Source organism: Pristis pectinata, chromosome 16 (genome assembly GCF_009764475.1).
Source record: "Pristis pectinata isolate sPriPec2 chromosome 16, sPriPec2.1.pri, whole genome shotgun sequence".
Taxonomy (NCBI): domain Eukaryota; kingdom Metazoa; phylum Chordata; class Chondrichthyes; order Rhinopristiformes; family Pristidae; genus Pristis; species Pristis pectinata.
This window is the reverse complement of record NC_067420.1, coordinates 31,929,460-31,956,908: the sequence shown is the minus strand read 5'-3', so window position 1 is coordinate 31,956,908 and position 27,449 is coordinate 31,929,460. Positions and strand designations below refer to the sequence as shown.

General features: G+C 39.7%; 1 protein-coding gene across 2 annotated transcripts in view; it reads right to left on the bottom strand.

Moving 5' to 3' along the window:
- The window catches only part of LOC127578691 (proto-oncogene tyrosine-protein kinase Src-like), a 153,088-nt gene extending 127,245 nt beyond the window's left edge, over positions 1-25,843 (bottom strand). The window contains exons 1-2 of one of the 2 annotated variants that reach the window (XM_052030973.1): positions 25,258-25,843; positions 15,712-15,772 (exon numbers count right to left, since the gene is read on the bottom strand). The gene's annotated coding sequence lies outside the window, so the exon portion shown is untranslated. The remainder of the gene's footprint in view (positions 1-15,711; positions 15,773-25,257) is intronic. The other variant, XM_052030974.1, reaches the window with a different exon arrangement.
- Between the last annotated feature and the right edge of the window lie 1,606 nt (positions 25,844-27,449).

Genomic DNA, 27,449 nt, shown 5'->3' with positions numbered 1-27,449 from the left:
CTTTGCCTCGTCCAAGGTTTCCATTTCATTCACGCCCAAGTCATTAATTTTGTCTATATCATTTTTGCTTGGGGAAGGTACATTTCTCAAATCTTTCATTACATATTAACCAGAAGTAATCTTGTGCTCATTCCATGTTTCAAGCCAAATATCATTTCCTATGGCTTTCACCTCTTTCTAATTGACGTCCTATTTGAGCAGCAGTAAAAATCTTATTGCTGCATCCTGCTACTGCAGATACAAGTTTATTCCCCTGTTCCCAGTTTCACTTCGTCCCCTGAACACATTTTAATGCGTTTCTTCATTTTGTTAAAATTTTTCTAAAGAATTTCTCCTCTATTCTCCCAGCAATTATCACAAAATTGTTTTTTGAATCTTTACATCAACAATCTATTTAGAGACACATTTGTGTACTTGGGTCTGTCATGAAGAGTGCATACTGATCTTACTTGTTTAATATTAATCGATTAAAAGGTGTCCTGTTCTTTGATGATTTGCTGTGAATCAACATGTTTAAAATTTTCTTCAATTTGAACTTTGTACATTTAAAGTTATATGACTGACTCCAGATCCTTGATATTTGACCCAAAAATCATTCTGAATTTAATTATTTCTTGGTTATACTGTCAATTTTTTGGTGAATTAACTAAATAATTTACAAGTCTGTAGGAGGTTGAACAGTGCAACAGTAGAATGGTCTGTTGATTGCAGAGGCTGATGAGGTGGAAGGTGAGAACGAGAGGAACTCTGCCCTTGTTCTGCCCCAGAGGAGAAGAGTGGGAAATGAATGAGATGCAGTCAAGGGCTTCATTCACAATGGTAGAGGGGAAGCTGCCATTCAGGAAGAAGCAAGTCATTTTGGAGACACCTGTACGAAAAATCTCCTCATCGGAGCATATATCATGGAGATGGAGGAACTGGGAGAATGGAATAGAATCCTTACAGGAGACTGGATGAGATGAAGAGTAGATGAGACAGTTATGGGAGTTAGTAGGCTTGTAATAGATGTTAGTAGTTAACTTCTCTCTCAAGATGGAGACAGAGAGATCCAGAAAAGGAAAGTGCCAGAGATTAACCACATGAAGATGACAGCAGAGAGGAAATTGGCAACAAAAGTAATGAAATTGTCGTATTCTGAATGAGCAACAAGGTAGTCATTGATGTACCAGAAAAATAGTATGTTCAGTTTGTTGCATCCTCCATAGTTATGCTTTCGATATGTTAATAGCATTGTCTGGCATCTTTGGAAGCATCTAGTGTTCAGGCAACTTGCTACAGTCCTCTAGTGTCTGAACATTTCCTTATCCCCAATCCATCTGCATCTCACTGAGCTCGTCTTCAATTTGCTCTCTAATACGTTTCCTCAGGTGCTCATTCTATTTTTAAAACAATTATTTCTTAATGATACTTCCCATTTCATGTTATTATCTCAATACTACTACTCCTTGACTTGAGTTCAAATTCCCATTCCCACCACTCTCTGCCTTTAACTTCAATTTAGAGGTGATCTCCCTTCAATTTTGCTTTCACCAACACTGCCCTTTTCAACATTAGAGAAGTCATTGACCTTATATCTGGCTTTGTAACGTGAAATTTTTCCATGGTGAAGTAGTGCACAGTTGTGTTTAAAATTTCAGGCATTGCTATACTCCTGATGGAATTTATTTTGCTGGATGGTTAATTATTGGCAGCCTAATAATATGCTATTTGGGAGAATTTTTATTTAAAGATTATTGTAATCTCCTGAGACTTAATTGCATTTGTTTTTCCCCTTCAGGGATGGAGCACTTGCCCAGCCTGACCTGCCAGGCACGTCTTCCTCATCCCACATTTTCTGTCCGTTGTTCTCTCTAGCTGCTCCCATTCACTCAATGACTAGATATCTTGTTTACAGCTTATCCCCATGGTCACCCCCATTTTACCCTCAGACACTCCTCACCTCCCAACCCTACAGCTTAACAAGCTTCTTTGTTCTCCTTCCCAGTTCTGATGTAGGGTCTTCAACCTAAAAAAATTAACTTTCTTTTCCCACAGATGCAGCCTGACCTGCTAAGTATTTCTAGCATTTTCTGTTTTTTTAAGATTTTCAGCATCTGTTTTTTTGATTTTGATTTTTCACTTGCCTGCATGGAAGTCTGGAGAGGCAATGAGAAAGATCTAGTCTAGAAGAGAAGGTGGCAAGAGAGAAATCAAAATACAGGGCTTGAACCCCATCCAACAGTCAGCCCTTATAATTATAAATGTTCTTCTTACTTCCACAGTCTAATAGAGGTCAAAGCTGACTGCACCTTCAGCTGCTGATTCTCCTTAAATGCCTTTAATGTGCAAACCAGCAATAACATATTTTGCCATAAAATAGGAATGAGTAGTATGGAAAGTAAGGAGGGATGTTGAAAAGCTTTGTTGAAAAGATGCACATCAAAAATAAACTACTTAGAATAATGAGGTTGGAGATCAGTGGGGAAGTCCAAAAAAGGCTGATACAACTGAGCTCAACTCTCTGCCACAACTTGTGGTGGGAAGGAAAGAGGGAATGTATTCAAGACCAGAGTCAGCATCTAACCAATATAACTCAAAGAAAGGGGAAGGTAGATATAGGAAGCTCAAATCTGAATTGACAGAATGGTGTTGCTATTTTTGTTTGCCCAGTGTTCAACTGACAGATTTCTGCACTATATGTTTACACCTTCCTGGGAACTTAGTGAAAACTGGCAGTTTATCACAGATGCACAAAAATTGCAAATTTCTCAGAGCAAATGTGCATCATTCCTTAAATATTGTTTGCAATATAAAAATATTGTCAATTATTGAAAAGGTTAATAAGACATTGTATTCTTAAAAGGAAAGTAGCCTATAAGAATAAATGACAGATCATACACTAACATATCTACTCTGTTTCTTCCATCACAGACGATGCCTGACCATCCGAGGTTTGCAAACGTTTTGAGATTTTCAGCATCCACAAATTTTGTATTTGAATATAATTCTTTTCCTACTTATGTTTAGATATTTAATGCGCAGGATACAAATGTCAGGAAATTCATACCTCTAGAATCAATCATTAGATTTGTGTCTGACAATGTATTAGGAAACTACTGTGGTTATTATGCAGTGGGGTTCAGGGAAGGTTATTCTATAATCCTCTTCCTAGGGCTTCTCAGAATTAAGTGAGATAAATATAATCACTCTTTGCTTTGGATTTCCCACAAAATGATTACAGTTATAACAAGCCATGAAGCAAATTACTGTAATGTATGAAACAGCAAATGTTTCATGAAAGCATCATTTGTACTGTCTAGTAACACGGCCGAAATGAGCAAACAAAAAAAAATACAAGAAATATCCTAGGCAAATATAAAGTGCAGTGCTAAAGAGTTTAAGAAATCTGCTTCAATGCTGGACTTGTATGCTGAATCTGCAAAAAAAATTTGAACTATTTATTAAAAACAGAAAAGTGCTGGAAATATTCAGCAGGTCAAGCAGCACCTGTGAAGAGAAAAACAGAATTAATGCTTCCAGTCAATGACTTTTGACCAAAGTTGGGAAAGGGGAGATAAAATACACGTTAAGATGCGGGGGGTGGGGGGAAAAGAGAACACATGGACAGGTCTGCAAAACCACAGGAGGGGGAAGAGATTAAAATGACTGAGTGAGTGATAATACCTGGCACAAATACAACAGTCCCATTGGAATGAGTAGGGGAAATAAACTGCTATGAAAAAGACAAGCAAAAACTCCTTACTTGATTTAATTAAGGTAATTTAAATATGCTTTGTTCTTTTTAGTGTGGTGTGTATGTTTTTAAGTCTTTTACGTAATTTTTTTGAAATAACTTTAATCTTTTAGCATTATTTTTATGGATCTTTTATAAACATACTCAGAATGATTTAGAATGTTGAGTTACGTTGAGAGACGACTTGCACAAACCTGGGCTGAATCCATTGAAAGGAAGCCAACCTCGCTGTGCAAGACTACAGCTAGGGGAAACAAAAAAGCCGTTCTCCCAGGTCACCCACCTCTTTGTGGGCTGCAGGTTTGCGAGGAGAGTGTGGCGAAAGATACAAGGGTCTTTGTCACGGTTCATCCCCAGCAACTGCAGAACAGAGGATTCTCTGATCTACGGGCTGTTCCCGGGGACACACACAGAGACGGACATCAACTGCTGCTGGAAGGTCATCCACTCGGTGAAAGATGCCCTTTGGGCTGCTGGAAACTTGTTGGTCTCCCAGCACTGTGAGATGTCCGTAGGGGAATGCTGCCGACTGCCACATTCCAGGCTGCAGGTGTACGTGCTGAGGGACGCACTGAAGCTGGGTGCAGCCAATGCAAGGGCTCGGTGGGGAAGGACGACAGTTTAGGGTTCTTCTGCCACAGGAGAGGGAGGGGCGGGGTCAGGCGAGAAAGCCCCTTTAAAGATTGTAAATATGGGATTGGGGTATCACCCCAGTGAGCCACACAAGTGGAATCGGTGCTGTGGCTTGTGTAAAAAGTAACACTAATAATTGATCTGTACACGAATATAAAGGTTTGCACTGTTTTATTATTGTATATAGTTTGTCTTTTATTATGAATAAAGTTTATTTTGGATTTAAAAAATAGCTTTGCCCAAGGCATGAGTGACTAGCAATTTTGGGGCAGAGAACTATCTGCCTCATCTCTTTTTCAGGGAGATAGCAGAATCCTTCTGATAACAATATTACTGAAATCAAATTGGGATTGTTCATTTTCTTTTAGTGTTTGGAGTCATCAGTAGATTGAAGTTAAATTGAAATAAAACCTTATTATTGAAATGGCTCAGGGCTTTACATTGACAATTTATTTAGAATGCAACTGCTAGTGTGTAGGCATATTTTAGCTAAGGTCCTAAAATAGCACAGTAGTGGAACTTCAATTCATATTTTGAAGCTACACTCCAAATCTGGGCAATGGCAAATATTCAAAACAGGCTGATACACAAACCTTGAAATCATAGACCTGTTATCTCAACATCTAAGACAAGATTGATTTACATAGTGCCTTTCACATCCTTTTTAGGATGTCCCAAAGTGTGCTAGAGCAAATTCAAAGAACAGCAGAACTTTGTTAATCCAGCATGCTCAGGACTTTAGTGGTGCCAGACTGGCAGATTTTCTGCACTATTGGATATTATTTCAATTAATATTCCCAAGTACTTTTAATTCACTTTTTTGCAGACGTTACACAGAAATGTAATAAATGATTCAGAGAAGTTTAAAGGAGATGAACAAACTGGGGCCTCCAGAGTGCTAAAGAGAGCACATGAATCAGCAGCCAGTGAGCCAGATGCTGACTCACTGGGACTCATGAACAATCATACAGTGAAATGTCAGAGTTTACTGTAGTCACTGCCGTAATATTGAAAAATGAGTCAGCCAATTTCAATGCAGCAATGCAACGTTATAATGACCAGTGAAAAGCTGCACAGAATTGCATGGAAAGATATGAATGTTCATTTTTATAATTAATATTTATTACAAAATAGCTAAATTCATGTGATGTTGTCCAAGACTCCAGCTGTGGAACACTGGTCATGCCCTTCACTATAAATGTGGAACTGTTTGTAATATGGCCTGTCCTTTTACCATCACTGCTCCTTAGGGAAATGATGTGTGTGGATGCTAACTGGTGTTCCCAAGGGAAGTTTCTCTAGATTGGCAGCTTTAATCATTCCTTAGGTACTCTTTTTGAAGGAGACCAAATTTAGTACAACCCACTGGAAGCATCTGGTTTAACAACTACTCAGCTTAAAATTTCTGTTTTATGCAAATTGACATTTGAAACATCCCACATGGGACAAAGCCTGACACTTCAGAAATGTGATGGTCACATTTTGCTTGGATAGACATTGACAGAGAGGTAATTCACACAGGTAGATCACAGCTGTTTCTGCTTGAAATGTAAAGCTGCCTTGAGCTTATCTATTTCTTTATCTAAGTGAACAGGCAAGGGAGTCGGAATGTAATGCCAAAATGTGAGGTTATGCATTTTGGTAGCAATTGTATTTTAAACAGTAAGATACTGAAATATGTTGGTGTTTACAGGCACTTGGTATCCTTGTACACAAATTACTGAATGTTACTGCATAGATTCGGTAAGCTGTTAGGAAGGTAAACTGTGTGATGGCCTTTGTTACATGAGAATTTGAGTGCAAGTTTGAAAATGTCATACACCGATTATAGAGGGCCCTGGTAAGTCCACATCTAGAATATTGTCTACAGGTATCATCTCCCTACCTAAGAATGGGCATACTTGCAGTAGGGGGAATGCAACCAAAGTTCACCAGATTGAATCCTGGGTTAGGGAGAATGTCACATGAGAGACATTAAGCAGACAGGGACAACACTCTCTCAAGTTGAGAATCACAGGTGATCTCATTGAACCCTACAATATCCTTACAGGACTGGAGGGTAGATGCAGAGTTCAAGTTTCCCTCATTTGGAGTTTCTAGAACAAGGTGTCACAATCTCAAAACAAGTAGCTGGCCATTCAGGACAGTGATGAGAAGAAATTTCATCACCCAGATGGTGGTAAGTCAGTGGAATTCTTTACCCAACAGGGCTGGTGGGCCTTAGTCACTATATTCAAACAGAGATCAATAGATCTTTAGATATTAAGAGAATCATAGGACATGGAGTTACTGCAGGAAAGCACCACCAAGGTAAAAGATCAGCCACAATCTTACTGAATGGTGAAGCCACACAAACAACTGAAGGTCCTACTCCTGTCTCTACTTCTTATGCTCACCTTTGCACTAGCACCTGGTCAGGCGATTCCAAATGACGAGCATCTTTGCATCAGTCTTTCATTTAATTTATTAAATCTGGCTTACTCAAGTCAATGACAGATCTGTTGATCCAAGTTTTCAGGGGCGTTTGGGTGTGCTGATAAGTGAGAAAAGGTCTAGTAGTGTAAATACAAGAAATAGAAAACAAACTCCCAACTTAAACAAGTACTAGTTTAAAAGGGAGCTTATTATCTTGGCTGTCAGTCATTGGGAGTTTACCCTGGTAGAATTATAGTGCAAATTCCACGTAGTTGGCAACAACAAGCAATGCTCCACAAACTGTACACAGTAAAGCAGGCTGCTGGGGGCCATGCCTCCAATCAGAAAGTGTGGGTTTAAGACCAAACATATGGAACTTATCTCTGCAGCCATTGCTTAATGCAGCACTGCAATGTAACCTAATGAGTGTTTGTCAACCTAAAAACTTTTATAGAATTTTCCATGGCTTTAGAATAACTTATTATGAATCCAAGAGGGGCTAAAGGAAAAGACTGAAAGAATGTTGACTCCTACCACATTTGTGCGTCACGTGGTGGATAGCTAGGGGGCAACAATCTAAGTCAAGCAAAGCAGCAAGTTGCTGTGTGTATTCTTGACTGTTGCCAGCTGCATTCCACATTGGAGCAATAACTTTATACCATTTACAGTTTATTTGACCCAGAAGGAATAAGAATTATAAAATTTGTGTAGTATACAGCTCCAAGAAATATACAAGCATCCAATCACTGGAACAAGTCATTTATCTAAGCAAAACCTTTGTACTAAATGTACCACAGAAATCTGGAAATCCCCAAATGAATTCCACAGGCTAAGCTTTCACTAAAGACTTAAATACTGTGCTAGAAATCATAAGACCATTAAAACAAAGTATGGAATGAGAAAAGTCTTTGGCCAACTGGCTCCCATTCAAGCTGAAGGACAACGTAACTTGCCCTCTTAAATTCAAATACTTCTCTCAAATTTTCAGTAATGACCTCCAAATCTTTAAAACAAGTAAAATTTTAAAAATTAAACTACAAATTTAAGGATAATACTTTTTCACAGAAATAAGTTCTATCAATGCTTCAAACCCATTACTATACAAACTTTAAATCTATTTCTATTCATTTAGTAGATCCCACTGCATTTCATAATGCAGTCATGCTCCAATATGTATGCAAGTACATGTTGGCTAATATTTTTTTCAAAAGTTGAAACAAGTCAATCATTTGTACACTTCCTTTAGAACACAGGTGGTACATGGACAGTAGCTGATAGGCTTTAGAATTCATGTAGCAATTGCTGATAGTATTTATGCTGCCACCAAAAATTCTTCCCAAGACTTAAAGTACTTTCAGAATGTCACATAGTGAACAACAGTCAAGAACAGGCTTGTGACAACCACTCCCACTATTTCCCTTACTCAGTGTACTTAATGCAACAGAGTTCATTAAAGGGCCATTAAAAGGAGGCTTGCATCCTGCATGTACTTCATCTTTACATTGATAATTTGGCTGATATAGCAGGATAATTTCTAGATAAGGCCATCTCTTCAAGCGATTTAGCTTGAACACACTAAGTCAATTATTGTCACAATATGTGGTAACAAAATATTCAGAAAAATTTTAATTGGCCACAAAAATTGTCATTTTTAATCCAGGCAAGTGCAATGACAATGCAAAGGACTTAACCAACCGAATCAGAGTTGGCAATCTCTGACAGTGCATCAGCCAAGGTTCTGGGAGAACTTAAATATTCTTCAATTAATGCCTTCGTTGTTTTCTGAGGACCGGAATTACCCATAGACCTTGGCTTAATCTCTGCAGCAGAGTGGCATCTTTCTAAATCATCCTAGATCACATGCTGAAGTCCTAGTGTGATTCTATACCAAGTTGTTGCATTGCAAAGATGATAACAAGCCAACCTTGTAGAAATAGCTCAAAAGGAAACAAGCTTATAGTCAAACAGAAAAATGAAACTGATTTGTTAAGTATTTCCTCAAATGAGAGACAATAAAGAATATACTGCTGTGGAGTTTTCATTCAGTTGATTTCCTTAAAGAGTCAGTAATTCAGTTACAATCGTGGAATTTTAAACACATATAAGATTCAACAGAAATTGAGTTTCACAATCTTTTATGCTTATTTAACAAACATCATGCTGGGAGAAGGTTGTGCTCACAAAACTAGCCACAACATCAAATCAAATTATTTTCCACAAGCATTCATTTGTTGGGTCCATTATGGGACTTCAGCGAGGTTCTAAAAATTGCTCTAGTTCTTTACAGCTGTTGAATATACTGACTACAGTGTCCCACCATAAATAGGAAATGGTTTACATTATTAAAATTCATTTTCAGTTATTTAAAAAAAAATCAGGGTACAGACAGGTGATGGGATTGACATTGTAACTAAGAATCCTTATCTGACATAAACCCATTTTCAGCTGCGTTGATTAAGCAGAGTCTGGTAGCTATATTTAGAGCAAGGTATATGTATTAGGCTACTTTTGTCCTTAAAAAATAGTATATCTTTAAACATGCAAGACTACATTGATTTCTGACAGATTTTATTTTCAGTGAGATGTAATTATGTTTGGGCAAAAACTCATGGGGTACAGTAACAATTCTCAAACCTGGCACTGTTTAAGCTGCAAGTTGCATCAGTTTCACCAATTCTGACAGAGCCAAAACATGTCACCATTTACTGTATATGCAAAGCACACCCAAAGAAGAGTTAAAATGAATATGATCACATTACACACAAAGCATTGCAAAATGTTACGAGAATCTACACGAGCCAAATCTGAAAAAAGCTATTAAATGACTGCATGTCCAACTCATTCCTTCTGAAATAAATTAATTTGATGTATCTAGTTTAGAAACCTGCCATTACTCAATCTGAAACTTCTTGACTGCAATAGTCTGCATGTAATCCAATTATGCATCTAACATTTAATAGGATAGAAATGTGGTCTTGCCCCATCTAGTCATGAATGCTAGTGGACAATTAAACAGGAGATGAGAAGCGAAGGCTCAAATAACATCCCCGTCCTCAAGTAATAGTTGGGCCCACCATACAAGTTCTAAAGACAAGGATATCAAGCTGCACTTACTCACTAATAACTTGCACGTTCATGCTCAGTTTGGATTTCACTGAGACCACTCTGCTTCAGACCTCATTACAGACTTGGTCCAAAACAAAAATGACTAGAGAGCCAACTTCCAAAGGAGAGTTGGGAGTGACTGCCCTTGACATCAAGGTAGCATTTCACCTTGTCTGGCATCAAGGTGATAAATTCAGGTCGATCAGCATCAAAAGGATGACACTCCAAACGGTTGCAGTCGTACCTTGTCCGAAGGAAAACGGTTATGGTTGTTGAAAGTTGGTTCCCAGGAAGCCCAACCATCTTCAGCTGCTTCATCACTGATCTTTCTCCCACCTAAAGATCAGCAGCGAAGATCATCTACAGGTATCACACGATGTTCAACTTTGTTTGCCACTACTCCACAAAATGAAGCAGGCCATGCCTGCATGCAACACAACAAGAAAACACTCAGGCATGGGCTGATAGCTTGACAGACAATGACCAGCTCCAACAAAAAAAAAGTCTAACCAGCTACCTTAATATTCACTGGTATTTCCATTGTTGATTCCCCCACCTTCAACAACCTGGGAAACCACCAATAACCAGAAGCTCAAGTGGACCAGCTACGTAAACATCATGGATACAAGAGTGGGTCAGATGCTGCCCCTTTCCACCATCTACAAAGCACAGGTCGGAATAGAATAATTTCTGCTCGACTGAATGAGTGAAGCTCTAATAGGACTAAAGGAGCTCAACATCATGAAAGATAAAGCAGTGTGCTTGATTGCTACCCTATCCACCACCAACACTGCAGCTGTACCATCTACAAAATACACCGCAGTTATTCACCCGAGCTACTCTAATAGCATCTCCTAGACCCATGACTTCTACTACCAAGGAGAGCAAGGGCTTCAGATGAATAGGAATATCACCACCTACACATACGATCCTGACTTGGAAACATATTGCCGTTTCTTCATTGTAGTTGAGTCCAAATCTTGGAATTCCCTCTCCATAGTATTGTGGGAATGCCTTTACCTGAAAGCTGCAGTGGTTTTAAGAAGGTGGCTTTATCATCACCTACTCAAGGACAGTTTAGGATAGGCAATAAACATAGTCAATGCCCAGGTCCCAATACATGGGTAAATAAACAAATGAAATCCAAACAACAGGAAGACTAAATATTATTTACCTTGATCAACAGAAATTAAAAGGCCTGCTTTCAGTTGTAATCCTTTTGTGTCAACAATGAAGTCTATGTAAAACTTTAACTGTAGTTAAAACTGACAAAATCTAAGTACAAACTTAGTTTAACACCACCAAAATTTTTTTTTTTGCTCAAACATATTGGTCACAAGCCTTCTGGATATTACAAAGGGACAGTGAAGAATGCAGAAGGCAGCAGCTGTCAAATGTGCATCCACATGCGAAACACTCACAACCAAGCTGAAATTTAATAAAGATTGCACAAAGCTGGGGAAAGATTGAAAACAAAAGTGTGCCTGAACAGACATCAATCTAAACACAAGACTTTAATCTATCACACCAGTTATATAGAAATACTGATTGAAGCAGAACCAGAATCCAAATCCTGCAATTTCTTGGCATACGAGCTATAAATTGGTCTCAATTCAACTGTCATTTGAGATTCCAGTAAATAACATTCCGTTTATGTTTCACACTCACTTTCTCTTGGGTCACAGGGATAACACACTTGAAAATGCTAAAATAAAATTACCAAAAATCATATACAGTGGCATGCAAAAGTTTGGGCACCCCGGCCAAAATTTCTGTTACTGTGAATAGCTAAGTGAGTAAAAGATGACCTGATTTCCAAAAGGCATAAAGTTAAAGATGACACATTTCTTTAATATTTTAAGCAAGATTACCTTTTTAATTTCCATCTTTTACAGTTTCAAAATAACAAAAAAAGGAAAAGGGCCTAAAGCAAAAGTTTGGGCACCCTGCATGGTCAGTACTTAGTAACACCCCCTTTGGCAAGTATCACAGCTTGTAAACACTTTCCATAGCCAGCTAAGAGTCTTTCAATTCTTGGTTGGGGGATTTCCGCCCATTCTTCCTTGCAAAAGGCTTCTAGTTCTGTGAGATTCTTGGGCCGTCTTGCATGCACTGCTCTTTTGAGGTTTATCCACAGATTTTCGATGATGTTTAGGTCGAAGGACTGTGAGGGCCATGGCAAAACCTTCAGCTTGTGCCTCTTGAGGTAGTCCAATGTGGATTTTGAGGTGTGTTTAGGACAGTTATCCTGTTGTAGAAGCCATCCTCTTTTCATCTTCAGCTTTTTGTTTTACAGACAGTGTGATGTTTGCTTCCAGAATTTGCTGGTATTTAATTGAATTCATTCTTCCTTCTACCGGTGAGATGTTCCCTGTGCCACTGGCTGCAACACAAGCCCAAAGCATGATCGATCCACCCCCGTGCTTAATAGTTGGAGAGGTGTTCTTTTCATGAAATTCTGCACCCTTTTTTCTCCAAACATACCTTTGCTCAGTGCAGCCAAAAAGTTCTATTTTAACTTCATCAGTCCACAGGACTTGTTTCCAAAATGCATCAGGCTTGTTTAGATATTCCTTTGCAAACTTCTGACACTGAATTTTGTGGTGAGGACGCAGGATGGCTCTTCCATGAAGGTCATATTTGTGCAGGTGTCACTGCACAGTAGAACAGTGCATCACCACTCCAGAGTCTGCTAAATCTTCCTGAAGGTCTTTTGCAGTCAAACGGGGGTTTTGATTTGCCTTTCTAGCAAGCCTACGAGCAGTTCTCTCGGAAAGTTTTCTCGGTCTTCCAGACCTCAACTTGACCTCCACCCTTCCTGTTGACTGCCATTTCTTAATTACATTACGAACCGAGAAAACGGCTACCTGAAAACGCTTTGCTATCTTCTTATAGCCTTCTCCTGTTTTGTGGGCATCATTTATTTTAATTTTCAGAGTGCTAGGCAGCTGCTTAGAGGAGCCCATGGCTGCTGATTGTTGGGACAAGGTTTGAGGAGTCAGGGTATTTATAAAGTTTTGAAATTTCCATCACCTGGCCTTTCCTAACGATGACTGTGAACAAGCCATAGCCCTAAGAAGCTAATGGTAGAAGTTATCTGAGAGCTCAAATCTCTTGGGGTGCCCAAACATTTGCATGATGCTCCTTTCCTTTTTTCACTCTAAAATTGTACAAAACAAAAATAATACACTAATCTTGCTTAAAATGTTGAAAAGAATGTTTCATCTTTAACTTCATGACTTTTGGAGATCAGTTCATCTTCTACTCACTTAACTATTCACAGTAACAGAAATTGTGACCAGGGGTGCCCAAACTTTTGCATGCCACTGTAACTTATCACCAAACCTTCAATCTGTTGTTTATGGATACTAAATGTTGTATTGACACAGAAACCATCAACAGGATCAATTGCTTCTTCATCTTTTGGCAATAAGAAATAAATCAGTGTCTCTTTAAAAAAGCTTCTTTCAAAGCCCCAGAAGTGCCCAGTAAATATCATGGGTTCCTTTATATCCATCAGTCACTTACCCCCTTTAAGAATACCGGTTACATTCATAATATTTATATTATTAGAAAATGAAGTGAAGGCGGCTTAAGTTCTGAGCTGATTGCATATCCCAACAATACAATTCAGAACAGTATTAATGAGCACCACCTCTCATGGCCTGTGTAAAGCAGCAGATTTTCTCTCCTCAAGCACTCCATTAATTATCATGGACCCTCGACTCCCTGGCAGAAGTTCAAACAATTTCAGTCAATGAGGCTACTGCACTTCCACAGAAAATTGCTCTTGCTTCAAATCACTTGGTGAATACACAGCTCCTGCACCTCCATTATACTCAGGATCTGATTAATGAGAACCTCCTTTTCTATACTTAAGTATTCATATTAAGGTCAATGGGCAGATTGCTGAAGGGATAGTCAAAAAAGTAAGTTACATCTCTACCATGCAATAAGATATCTTTATTAGTCACATGTACATCGAAACACACAGTGAAATGCATCTTTTGTGTAGTGTTCTGGGGCAGCCCACAAGTGTCACCATGCTTCTGGTGCCAACATAGCACGCCCACAACTTCCTAACCCGTATGTCTTTGGAACGTGGGAGGAAACTGGAGCACCCGGAGGAAACCCATGCAGACACGGGGAGAACACACAAACTCCTTGCAGACAGCGGCCAGAAATGAACCGGGGTCACTGGTGCTGTAATAGCGTTACGCTAACCGCTACACTACCGTGCCTGCCCATCAATAACCATCAGTCAAAACTGTAAAGTGTGACCATGTTTGGAGAAGAGGTTTTGGATTCAAATCCTAGTTCTGGAACTCACTCACGTGGATGCAGGAGGCCTTCATTTGGCCCACTAGTCCATTTGGGCATCCAGGGGAATAATCCCATTCTCCCTCCCTTTGTTTCCCTGTATCCCTACAACTTATTCTCTCTCATACCTAACAACTCTCTTTTGATTCTTTTGCAGTTTAACTATGCTAAGGGGTAATTTACAGTCATCAATTCACCTGCTGACATGCCTTTGCAATGTGGGAGGAAACTAGAGGACCTGGGAAACTCAAGCGATCATAGGGAGAAAGTGGAAACTCCACACAGACAGCACCCGAGGTCAGGAAGGAACCAAGGTCCCTGGAGCTGTGAGGCAGCACAGAGGAGAGGGTGCAGAAGAGGTTTACCACGATACTGCCTGGATTAGAGGGCATGTGTTATGAGGAGAGGTTGGACAAACTTGGTTTGTTTCCTCTAGAGCAGCAGAGGCTGAGGGGAGACTTGATAGAAGTTTAAAAGACTATGAGGGGCAAAGATAGAGTGGACAGCCAGTATCTTTTTCCCCAGGGTCAAAATGTCTAATACTAAATGTCTCATTTAAGATGAGAGGGAGAAAGTTCAAAGGAGATGTGCTGGGCAAGTTTTTTCTAAAAAAGCACAGAGAGTGGTGGGTCCCTGGAATGCACTGCTGGGGTGGTGGTAGAGGCAAATACAATAAGAGGCATTTAAGAGGCTCTTAGATGGGCACATGAATGTGCACAGAGAATGGAGAGATTTGGACTTGCATAGGGGCAGAAGGGACTAGTTTAGCAGACTTTTAATTCCTAGTTTAATTAATCTGGCACAACATTTTGGGCTGAAGGGCCTGTTCCTGTGCTGTATATTCTATGTTGACTGAATAACTGATTTGAACATATAATCCAGGCTGACACTTGGGGCAGTGCTAGTAGAGTGACCCATTTGATATTTTATCTTTTGCCAAGAGAGAAGTGGGTGTAAAGGGTAATATTTCCTTTCATCTAGATGACAGTTATCCCTCAGCCAACACTGAAGAGTATATTATCTGGTCATTACCACATTGTTGCTTGCAAAACTTGTTATACCCAAAATGGCTTCCCTGGTTCCTAAATTACAGCAGTAATGCAGAGGATTTTCTCTCCCAAAGCATTTCCAACAATTATCAGAGACCTTCAATGCCCTGGCAAGAGTTCAAACAACTTCAATCACTGAGGAAACTGCACTTCTACCAGAAAATTACTCCTGTTTCAGATCATTTGAGAAATATACAATCCTACCACCTCCATTATACTCAAGATCAGGTTAAAAGGAAATCTTCTATCCTATACTTATGTACAGGAATTAAGGTCAATGGACAGACTTCTAAATTGGATGCAAAGCCAAATCTGGAATATTTCAAGTTTCTGAAAAGTGCTCTCTTTTCTTTTTCCTCTGGCCACTCAACATAACATTTCCTTCTCCAGCTCATCATCCACTTGTTGACTGTATCTCTATACTTAGGGCATTGTATTCAGCACTGATGCACGTACCTCTTGCTCAAGTCCAAGTAAAAGTGGCACATCAGTCTTCTCCTGACTCTCGACAGCAACACTGAAAAAGCAACATTTTCAAACTGAGTACTGCTTCTGCAGACCCACACATAGAATCAGGTTTCATAATATTTTGAGCAGATCAAAATCAAACAATATGCTGTTTCTGTGATCTGCAAGCATAGTCTTTACTTTCAATAATTTAGAAGCACTGGTAGAAAACTGAAAAAGAGATCCAAAAATCATCATTCAAACATCTCCTTGGATTTAAATTATTTTAATACTGTGTGTGGTTTAAAATGACACCAATCTCTATTTATTTGTTTAGTTAATTGTTCTTACTCCACAAGTTGGCAATTTGTTCAGGAATAAGGTAGGGATCATCCCGAATGCTGCTTTAAGGAACTCCCCATGGTGGTTAATTTGATCAGAGCACCAATTTTCACTGTCAACACATTTTCCCCAGAATCATTAACAAACTAATTGACATCGCTTTATTTCCTTTCTTAATTATTTACTTTAAAAGCCAATGTTAAATTTCACCACCACAAAAGAATTAAAACAACACCAAATAAAAGTCTAAATATTTAAATCAAGGTGGGCAGAACTCTGTGTAATAACTCTAAACCAGAATTAACTTCCGAACAAATGATCAAATGATAAAAATTGTGCCTGCCGCTAACTTACTGTGTCAATACAGAACATTTTGACATAAATTACTTTCCTTCATTAAGGTGCTTCTTAAAACCTACCTCTAACCAAGATTTTTATCATTTGCACTATTATCTCCTTACATGGATCAATGTCAAATTATGGTGCTACAAGGTAGCATTTCACCATGTTAAAAGCATACACAAATGCAAGTTGCTGTTGAATTTACTAAAGTTAAAGTTTTTTTTTACTACCTGTACGTTTACTACATTTCACCCCCCACCCTTTCCCCCAAGTAAAAAGCAAAAAAGATATGCAAGCCAAATATATTTAACTGGGGGAAAACCAAATCTAACATCAGAACAATTAAGATTTTAGAAGGTTTGATGGGAATTATCAATCAAACCCTGTTAGTGTGCAACCAGTTAACTGGGTAAATCTATTAGTTAGATACAAGTGTTCTCACCCTCATCTCATTTCAATTTCATTTTCTATTCCTTTCTTCCTCCCCTTCCTAAAATGTTGGCCAAGGGTTATGCTCAAAATAAAAGCATCTGTTCTTTTCAGCATCTTTTTGAGCACCACTTCCATTAACCACCTCCCATTCAATCACCTCACTGTTCTTACCGCCATCCTCCCCAGCGACAATCTTCCCCTCCTCTCCTCTCAACCCCCAGCAAAGCATTATTTACAGTGGGTGAGCTTGTCTGGTTTGTCATCAGTGCTGCACGATTTAAACTCCACAAAAGCATCCAAGTCGAGTCTCTTCCAATTCCCACCGCCCCCCCCCCCCCCCCCCCCACCATCCTGGGTGGATGAAGCAGCATCCTGGCACAGGTCTCCATTTCAGGGCTCCACAACTCCTCCATCTTTTAAAGTCCTGAATCTGTACAGTGACTTGACACAGAAAGAATTGGCAAGGGTAGAGGTTGCACTTGATTTCTGCCTTAACATGTCCCTAGGACATCCTAAAGCACCTCACATCCAATACCTACTGTTGTTATGTAGGTAAACACAGCAGCTATTTTGGCATTGAGCAGACAGATGTTGCAATGCAAGTTTCTGCAATTCAAGACCTGCTCTCAACACTGACAATCATTACTGAATCACTAGATGCATTCAAAACAAAAATGACAAAATCCATGTCAACTATCTTGACCTTCATAAATTGAATTAGTGATTCTAGATTACGAAACCATAGCTCTGGGAAACAAATATGGGCAGAGTGCAGCTAGGTTATTAAACTACTGCTCGTATAGCAACACCTCAAAACTAGTCAAGCTTGAAAGATCTAACCATGTGGTACAGTACAGTAGTACAGAAACTATTTTAATCTTGAAACACAAAATTCAAATCTGGAAGATTGCTTTCAATGGATAAGTGGATTATTAAAGTGACAAGAAATGATGACAAAAAAAATAAGCATATTGACATTTTGGTTTATAAAACATAGTACAAGAACAGGCCCTTTGGCCCACAATGTTGTGTCAAACTAATTAAACTAGTAATTAAACACTTAATTATAATTACTCAAAAGGGCTTTACTTAAAGATTGTTTACTTGTGAATATATTCGTAAACAGTTCAATTAATGGCTGCTTAAAACATCTCAGTGAAGTCACCAAACTCCATTCAGTAACCAGAACTTTTCCAAAATTTATATCAGTACGAGTTTAGGAATTGCTATAGATATACAAATAAATTCAGGGAAGAATAATTTTATCTCAACGCTAAGCTGCCGGATTTCAGCCATTTCAAGAACCTGGTAGTGGAGCCAAAGGGTGACTTACCCTCTGATTTTAAGTCTCTGTGGGAGGAAAGTTTTGCCTTTGCTCGATGGCTAAGGTGTTGTGGTCAACAATAAAGGAATGGTGCTTGTGGCCAGCTGCAAGTCTTTTTGGCAGCTTTTGTAAGTCAACTTTTACCATTTAAGATCCTATTCAAAGTGAGACCGTCTACAGGGGACCTGGGACCTATGTAAAAAGGAAGAAGTGTGATTCCTCAACCAATCACCCTATAGGTACTTCACTAAAACCCAGAAGCACTTTTGTTTTTACATTTAATACTTTAATATGTGAAAAGCAAAAGAAAGGGAAAGGTGCAATTAAAAGTATAAAAATATTTGCAAAAACTTCAACAACAATTAAAATCTGAAGGATTGAGATACCACACTTGAAGAAATTTTTTTTCAGTACCAGAGAGATTGTTTGGCAGCAATTCATAGTCAGTGCCCTCCTTCAGTTCTTCCCATGAGTTGCTTGATTGTCAGGTGCCCTCCTGGACACCTCTGCAATTAACAGACTCATCACACTGGCTAAGAGTTCATTTACAACTGATCAGAAGAGCCCTACCTACTCCTGGCACATTTGGAGTGCAAGTACCGCAACTACACATATTCCCTGCTTTGATTTCTCATCTCCCAGCAAGGTACAGCTGGTGAAAGAGGAGTGCAATGCAGACGGCAACCTTTTGATTTCAAAGTTAACTGAGCATGTGTAAGCTTACTCCTTAAGAAAGTAATGCTGATGGCAACATGGATATGGTTAATGCAAAATCCAGACCTAACTTTCTGCCTGTGATTAACAGCCAGCATGCATCACTTCAGTGGTCAGTACTTTGCTACGATTATGTACAGAATTATTCCATGCTACCTCACAAAATGAAATCTTATGATGAGACAATTACTGATCAGGTTTGTTAGATAACTCCAGCACTAACATATCTTGACAAGTTAAGAACCAGGCAATGGAAAACTGGAATAAATAACCAACTGCTTAAAATAAATCTGAGAGTTATTATTAGTTCAATGCAACAATATTACTGTTAAATTTATTTTAAAATGTGTACAGAAGTGGCATTAAATTTAACTAATATGTCTCCTACTAACAAGATATGGGAAACCATTTCGCACTTCCAATTAACATGTTGGTTTATTTAATAATTTGTTATAGTACAAATTCTATCATGTCTAAAATAAAAGTATAGGTGCTTGTAATTTGCTTTGAGTTAAAAATATTCAAAGTGATTTTACATCCCGTAGTTTTCTAATAAAGTGAGCATAACAGATCATATATTTTGGTTTTTGTACGTTTTTATGGCTCACAGACATTTACAGTTATTTTTGCTAAATGGGAATTGTGATTGGTCATCCCTAGTATCTTTAGTACATCAAAATTTAAGTAAATAGCAACTTGGAATTCTCTCTCCATCCAAGAAGACACAGTATACTCAAGCACAAGGCCACATCATCCCAATGCTAAGTATCAAAGATGAAGATATGAGCGCCAACGTGGAAGTAATTGCCGAGTAAAGTTAATGTTGCAGGTGAAATATCTCTGGCATTGACATCTCTCATCAAATAGTGTGACTGATGGCTCTGCCATCCAAGCTCATTGCACTGGAATGACCTCCATAAACTCTTCTCTCTTTTAAAATAATCTACTTCCCAAGCCAAGCTTTTGGCAACCCTGTCACCTAATGTTTCCTCCTTTGCTCAGTTGTTGTCAGATTACTCTTCTGTGAAGTGTTTTATGTCATTTTACTCAACAATACTATCACTATATAAAGATGTTATTTGTAATACCATTAAACATTCAGTTGCTATTTTCTCCATGATGCTTCCACTGTTGTTCCTTCCCCTCCTAATTCTCACTGAATAAAGTTGCATTTATGCCTTAATCATTAAGAACACCAGTAATAGTTGTAATCTTGTTAATTTCATTAATGCCCTGTACCCTTTGAATATCTTTGGTAATTCATAAAAATCCATGAATAATGTTAAACATTTACAGTGCACAATCTGATCACTAATACTGTATTATTTGGAGAAAGGTGCACTATTACAATGTGCTCATTAAGATGTAAAGATTTGTTCACTAACATCAAATCAAGATTTCAATGTTTTTGTTCTATTTTCACGAAGAAAATATTTTATAAATTCCAAATTTCATTATAATTAACTGCTGAACATCATTGCTCTATTTCCACAAAATATGGATGAAACTTAGATTTAAATGTTTATGGCATTTTAAAACTCTAATATCAAATTCTATTTGAAAATGACAACTTTAACCAATGTCTTTGAATGAAGAATCCAGCAAACATATTGCATTATCTAGTAAAGGTCTGGGAGTCAGAGAACAATTTTCCAAGTGTCCCAGATCTTGATTTTTTAAATTTTAAAGCAAATGTTGCCCTTTGTGCATTATTCTCCTCAGGTTTTCTTTACACTTCTTTCTGACTGATATTGGAATGGAATGAAAGTAAACTCCAAGCTTTGATATTGACCATGCGGCATTAAAACACAAAGGTTTCTAAATTATCTTCCTACTGAAGAGAGAACTGTGTCCCACCATACAAACTACCTACCCCACTCATGGAAGAGTATGGAGTTCCCACAATGGCCTCATTAACCACTTCAGACCCCACAAAACCAGACTGGAAGTAAATTATCTCCAATCACTCAGGGCTACCTGAGTAGAAGGGTCACTGAAATGAAGAAATTCACCTTTAGGATCTAATACACAGCTTCACCGGCTCTATGTAAATAGCAAGAATTTGATTAACTTCAGAAGGAGGCTACTTAAAAAAATAATTTCTAGTGACACCAGCAAAACACATTCATTTTTTTTGTTAAATTCAGTAAATGTCTATCATCAACATTTAACCTTTCACGAGATTTCAGCTTGGTTCAATTAATAAAGTCAGGAAATTAGTGGCAGGAATCTAGTTATCCCATCTGTACCCTCACATTAAAACTGAAAGATTATCTCAACACCTCTAAAATAATCACAATTATGAAGCATCATGTAATCATAATTTCATTAAAATGGCATCTCCTTCCTCACCTCCAACCCCCATGCCCCATTACAAGTATTCTGGATAGGGAGAGGTACAGGATGATCAATTCAAAACAAAGAATAAAGATCTACATTTTAAAGTTATTATTTTGTATAACCTGTCAAGACTCAACAGGATTCATTCTCTTGATAAACTGCTCCTAACATAAATCAGAACACACATCCTTTTATTAAAGGATGCAAGCTATTCAGCTCATCTAGTCAATGTGAGCAAAGGTTCTACTTCATTAGTCAGGAGGATCAACTTCATTTTGTGTAGAAGTGACCAGAATCACAGAACAGCACAGAGAGGAGGCTATTCAGCCCATATAACCTATGCTGGCTCTGAGTGGAACAGTCCCATCAGTTCCATTCTCGCACTCTATCCCCAATGCCCGATAAGTTATTCTCTCTCAAGTGCCTATTTAATTTCCTTCTGAAAGCACTGATTGATTCTGTTTCCATCACACATGCAAGTCGTGAATGTCACATCATAAACACTCTCCATTTTAAAAAATCCTCACATCCTCCCTTGTATCTTGTATGCCCAAAATTTATACCTGCATATCTTGATTCTTGAACAACATCCTCCTATTTACTTCACCTGAACTACTCATGAACTTATACACTTCTACCAAATCTCCTCTCAACTTTCTTTGCTCCAGTACTAATCCAGCTACCCAGTCCAAAATGCTGTCTGCCCAAAACAGTGGAGATTATAGATCCACAATTTCAATACCAAAGCATAAAAATACAACAGTGTTGATTGCACTGTTAAACCTCTCGCTTGCCTTTAGTATAACAGTTGGGGATGTTAGAATAAGGTCTGATGATTGTGTCATAAACAGACTGTTGGGAACTAATTCAGTTTACACTAACTATGCCAAGTAAACTTACTTCTGAACAGCTCTAAACACCCATTAGAAAGGCATGTGTTTGCATGCAATTTCCATTTATTTTAGCCCCTCATGCCTGCTCTGCCATTCAATAAGCCTATGGCTGATCTTTTACCTCAGTCACTTTCCTGAACCAACTACATATCTGTGGATTCTCTTAACATTCAAAAATCTACCGATCTTTCTCTTGAATATACTCAGTGACCAAGCCTCCACAGCCTCTTGAATAGAGAATTCCAAACATAAGAAATTAGGAGCAGGAGTCGGCCATCTGGCCCATCGAGCCTGCTCTGCCATTCAATAAGATCATGGCTGATCTAGCCGTGGACTCAGATCCACCTACCTGCCTTTTCCCCATAACCCTCAATTCCCCTCCTATGCAAAAATCTATCCAACTGTGTCTAAAATAGATTTAATGGGGTGGCCTCTACTATTGCCCTGGGCAGAGAATTCCAGATCCACTACTCTCTGGAAAAAGCAGTGTCTCCTCATCTCTGTCCTAAATCTATTCCCCCGAATCTTGAGGCTATGTCTCTTAGTTCTAGTTTCACCTACCACTGGAAACAACTTTCCTGCCTCTATATTATCTATCACTTTCATAATTTTATATGTTTCTATAAGATCCCCTATCATTCTTCTGAATTCCAGTGAGTATAGTCCCAGGCAAATCAATCTCTCCTCATAGGCTAACCCCCTCATCTCCTTCTGGTGAACCTCCTCTGCACCGCCACCAAAGCATAGCCTTAGTATATCTTTCCTCAAGTAAGGAGATCAGAACTGCACGCAAAACTCTAGGTGCAGCCTCACCAGTACCCTGTACAGTTACAGCATAACCTCCCTGCTCTTAAATTCAATAATAGCAATGGCCAACATTCCATTTGCCTTTTTGATAACCTGTTGTACCTGCAAACCAACCTTTTGCAATTCATGCACAAGCACTCCCAATTCCCTCTGCACAACAGCATGCTGCAATCTTTCACTATTTAAATAATAATCTGATCTTCTATTTTTCCTTCCAAAGTGGATAACCTTGCATTTACCAACATTGTACTCCATCTGCCAGATCCTTGCCCACTCACTTGAACTATCTGTATTTCTCTGCATCCTCTGCGCAATTTGCTTTTCCACTCAGACGAAGTTGCTTCACATCTCAGCTGTGTGCCTGACCCCTTATTTTGAGATAGTGACCTCTGGTTCTAAACACCCCTACCAGAGGAATCATTGTCCCCTGCATCTAACCTGTTAAGCTTCATAAGAATTTTGTGTGCTTCAGTGTGATCACCCCTCAATTGTGTCTCAATTGTTCAAAGTTGGTGGGGGGGAAAAAAATCAAAGCTCTGAAACAGAATTAGCTATAAATTTAAGTCATTGGTATTATTGGTTCCTCTTCTGGAATGAATTGAACGTATTAACTTCTCTCCTGCTTCAACCCACAGCTCTCATTTTTTAACCTGTTTAAATATATTTTTGTTAAAGTACCTAAATCAGGAACTGGTACTTCAAGCAATGAGCTCAACTTCCCCGTTGCTTCAACCCACATCTCTCACGTTGTATTTTTCTTTAAAATAGCAAACTTATATTTAACCATGTAAAAGTACCCCACATTCAGAAACTCACAAGTTACAGAGAAATGAGAAGGGTAGCTTTTATTTCTTTCCATTTTAAGAAGTGTGCGGCTTTTAATCATATTGATTCATAAAATATACCCAACATAGGAGTGAAAACCAGAGATGGCACAGCTGTGCAAATACCAAGAGATTGGTGATTATCGAGACCCAGCACTTTGGACTCTAAAGCACCCGGATTTACATAGGGAGCCTGTCAACCAATAAAATCTAAGGTCCTTCCACCTTAAACATGAACGGTTTCTCTTTCCATTGATGCTGCCTGACCTGCTGAGTGTTTCCAACACGTTCTGCTTTTTATTTAAAATTCATTTTTTCCTCTCTCCTGGAAGATCTTTTTGCAGTCATTGACACCTCCCCAAAGTGTTGTGGGCCAACCAATAGAAATAAACACCATCACTGCACAAGTTTCTTTGTTCCACGGAGGAACATCCAGAAATATTGGCGTGAAACAGACATTTTATCAAATGTTTTGAATCCTGTGCCTCTGCAGATATCCCCAGACCGAAAACACACACACCAGGTGCAGATGATCAACTGGTCAACCTCAACTGGGATTTAACAGTCACTGAGGGATTATTTCGGTGTCTGGCGTCACGGGATGATGTGCTATAGTTTAGTGGACATCTATCACGCATTTACTCAACAAGATTCTTGCGGTACTTAAGCATGAATCTGTGCAAATGAACACGTTGGTTTATCTTTATCCGTATGTACACTGGGCACAGCCCGTTGCGCTGGGATACTGGGAGTGCCTGCTGAGATACGTCACACCCTGGATGGTGCAAATGTGTATCACCAACATGGAAAAAAAAGCATCATTAAACTCGCTCATACTGAATAATTACATCGATTTGCCTATTTCTCCCGGCTATGGTGCGCGCACCGGCTCTCAATCCTGGTAAATACCATATTGTAAGATTACAAGTAGATGGTGCCGAAGTCTATTATACCCACGTTGTAAATCTATCTTCACAATCATATTGTTAACGGGAAGATAAATTAAGCAAGGTTGCCGAAAGTTTGCCGACAGTTTCAATGCAAGATTTGGATATTGTGACACCTTCTCTCCTAACTCTTGTCAATCCACTTAATTAACGGTAAAGGCTCGGTTATTTGGAGTGAGCTAAACCAGCGGACTTCTTTTCTCACAGTCAATGAATAAGGAGGAAGCCTGCAGAAAGGAGGGGAGTCGGCCCGACCTCTCCCGTTGTCAATCGAACTGCATTCCGATGCAGCCAAAATGCAAGAAACGCACCAAACTTTACAGCAACACAACACATCCGAGGAAATATTCCGCGCTGCGGAATCAGAGCAGATTAGCGAGCCAAAGGGGTAAATGGAAGTAGCGGGGTCTGGGTCTCAGCTGGGAGGGGAGGTGGGGTTGGGTGAGGGGCTATCGATCAGACATTGGTTCGGATCAGAGAGTGAACGGGGTTCCGGGGAGATGTGACCCGTGGCTCTCGGTCCGCCGCCGCTGGGTGTGATTGGCTGCCGTTCAAGGGGCTGATCAATTTTACCACAATAGGTCACTTACCGTCGCCTCTCTCCCCGCCGAAGCTGCTCTGTACACGTGTCTCCGCTTCCAGCCGCTGACCGAAACGGTCATTGAAACGCCAAGTTGATGTAGGTTCACAGACCAGACGCCATGCCCGTGCTGGAGGGGGGCGAGACCTCTCTCCCAAACGGCGGCAGCTGAACAGGACCAACCTCCTCCCAGTCCCAGCTGATGTCTGTGAAGGACCGCCGCCCCGATTCACGCCGCGATCCGCACTTTTAATTATTCATTCTTCCTCAAGTAAATGAACGTCGAATCTGTGCAAAAGAGGCATGCCACTACACCTGAAAACTACTCTTTTGCAGCTCAGCACAGTGCAAGTCTGTTAGAGCCGCGGGAGGGGCGGTTCAATAATTGCCGAGTCTTGCTCCGGAAACGCTTCACAGCAGAAACCACCTTTTTTGATCCTTGGAATTAAAGCAAACAGCTCCACTCGTGGTTGAGACGGAATCCACTAGAATTTAGGACGTGGTGTAGCGTCACGACTATAAGCTAAAGCACGGAGACAGTGTATCATCTGTTTTCTTTGTGTTGTTGTCTGATTCATTCATTCTCCGGGCACCGGGCTTTGGTTACATCCTGTTTGCTTGCGACTCATTCTTAGATGTACGTTTTCCCATCGAATTTGATCCAGCCTTCTTTGCCCCATTTCCCCTTTATTTGACCACCTTTTTTTTGTTAATCCATTGCTTCGTGACCTGTTCCCTCATTACAGCCCCTGGCAGGTTTGTAATCATGAGGACACCATCTACGAACAGGTAGGTGGGATATTGTGCAGCGAAAGGAGTCACCCCCACATTCCTCAAAAGCCTTCCCCCGCTCTTACAAGGAAGAAGTGATAAGTGTGATGGAACATTCAGTCCATCAAACAAACCAACCTCCCCTTCATTGACTCTGTGAATACTTCCCACCGCCTTGGGAAAGCAGCCAACGTAGTCAAGGACGCCTCCCACCCCAATAAGTCTCTCCTCTGGTCGGGCAGAAGATATAAAGGCCTGAGAGCACGTACCACCAGACTCCAGGACAACTTCTATCTCACTGTCATCAGACTCTTGAATGGACCTCTCATATCGTAAAAGATGAACTCTTGATCTCCCAATCTATCTGGTCGTGGCCCATGCACTTTATTTGTCTACCTGCACTGCACTTTCTCTGTAACTGCAGCACTAACCGTGTCTGCGTGAGTTTCCTCCGGGTGCTCCGGTTTCCTCCCACATTCCAAAGACGTACGGGTTAGGAAGTTGTGGGTATGCTATGTTGGCGCCGGAAGCGTGGCAACCCTAGCGGGCTGCCCCCAGAACACTCTACGCAAAAGGTGCATTTCACTGTGTGTTTCGATGTATATGTGACTAATAAAGATATCTTATATTCTGCATTCTGTTTTCTTTTTACTAACTTGATGTAATTATGTATGGCATGATCTGGCTGGATGGCATGCAAAACGAAAGCTTTTCACTATTCAGTGCATGTGACAATAATAAACCAATATTATCTACTTGTCTGGATGACTACAAAACTGCAAAGAGGGATTGAGTACAAAAGTGGTAAAGAATTGCTGCAACCTCACATGGCATTGGTCATTCCACGATTTCATAGAGTTTTGGCCTCCTTGTTTAATAATAAGGTAACATCAAGAGCCATTCAGAGCATCCTGGGATTAGCATCTATGAGCAGTTTGGGCCAATGCTCATTGGAGTTGGGAAGAATGAAAGGTGAGCTGAGGGGGAATGACAGGGTGGTTACTGAGAGAGCGTTTCCCCTCGTGAAGGCATCGTTTCAGAATAAGGGACTGTCCATGTAAAATGAAAATGGGGAGGAATTTCTTCACTCAAGGGCTCACAAATCTATGGCAGGTTCTATTCCAGAGAACTGTGAAGGTAGAGTCATTGAATAGATACAAGACTGAGATTTTCAGAGGAACTAAGGATTATGTGGATCAGGCATGAACATAGAGTTGAGGCCATGATTAGATCTCATTGAATGGCAGAGCAGACAATAGGGACCATGAGACCTGTTTCAAATGTTAAAATGCTCAACGTCATTTAAAAGAAGAGTCTGGAGATGCAAGCAACTACATATGCTGAAATCTGGAGCAAAAAACAAACTATTGGAGGAACCCAGCAGGTCAGGCAGCATCTGAGGAGTCAAAGGGTTCATCACTGTTTTGGGTT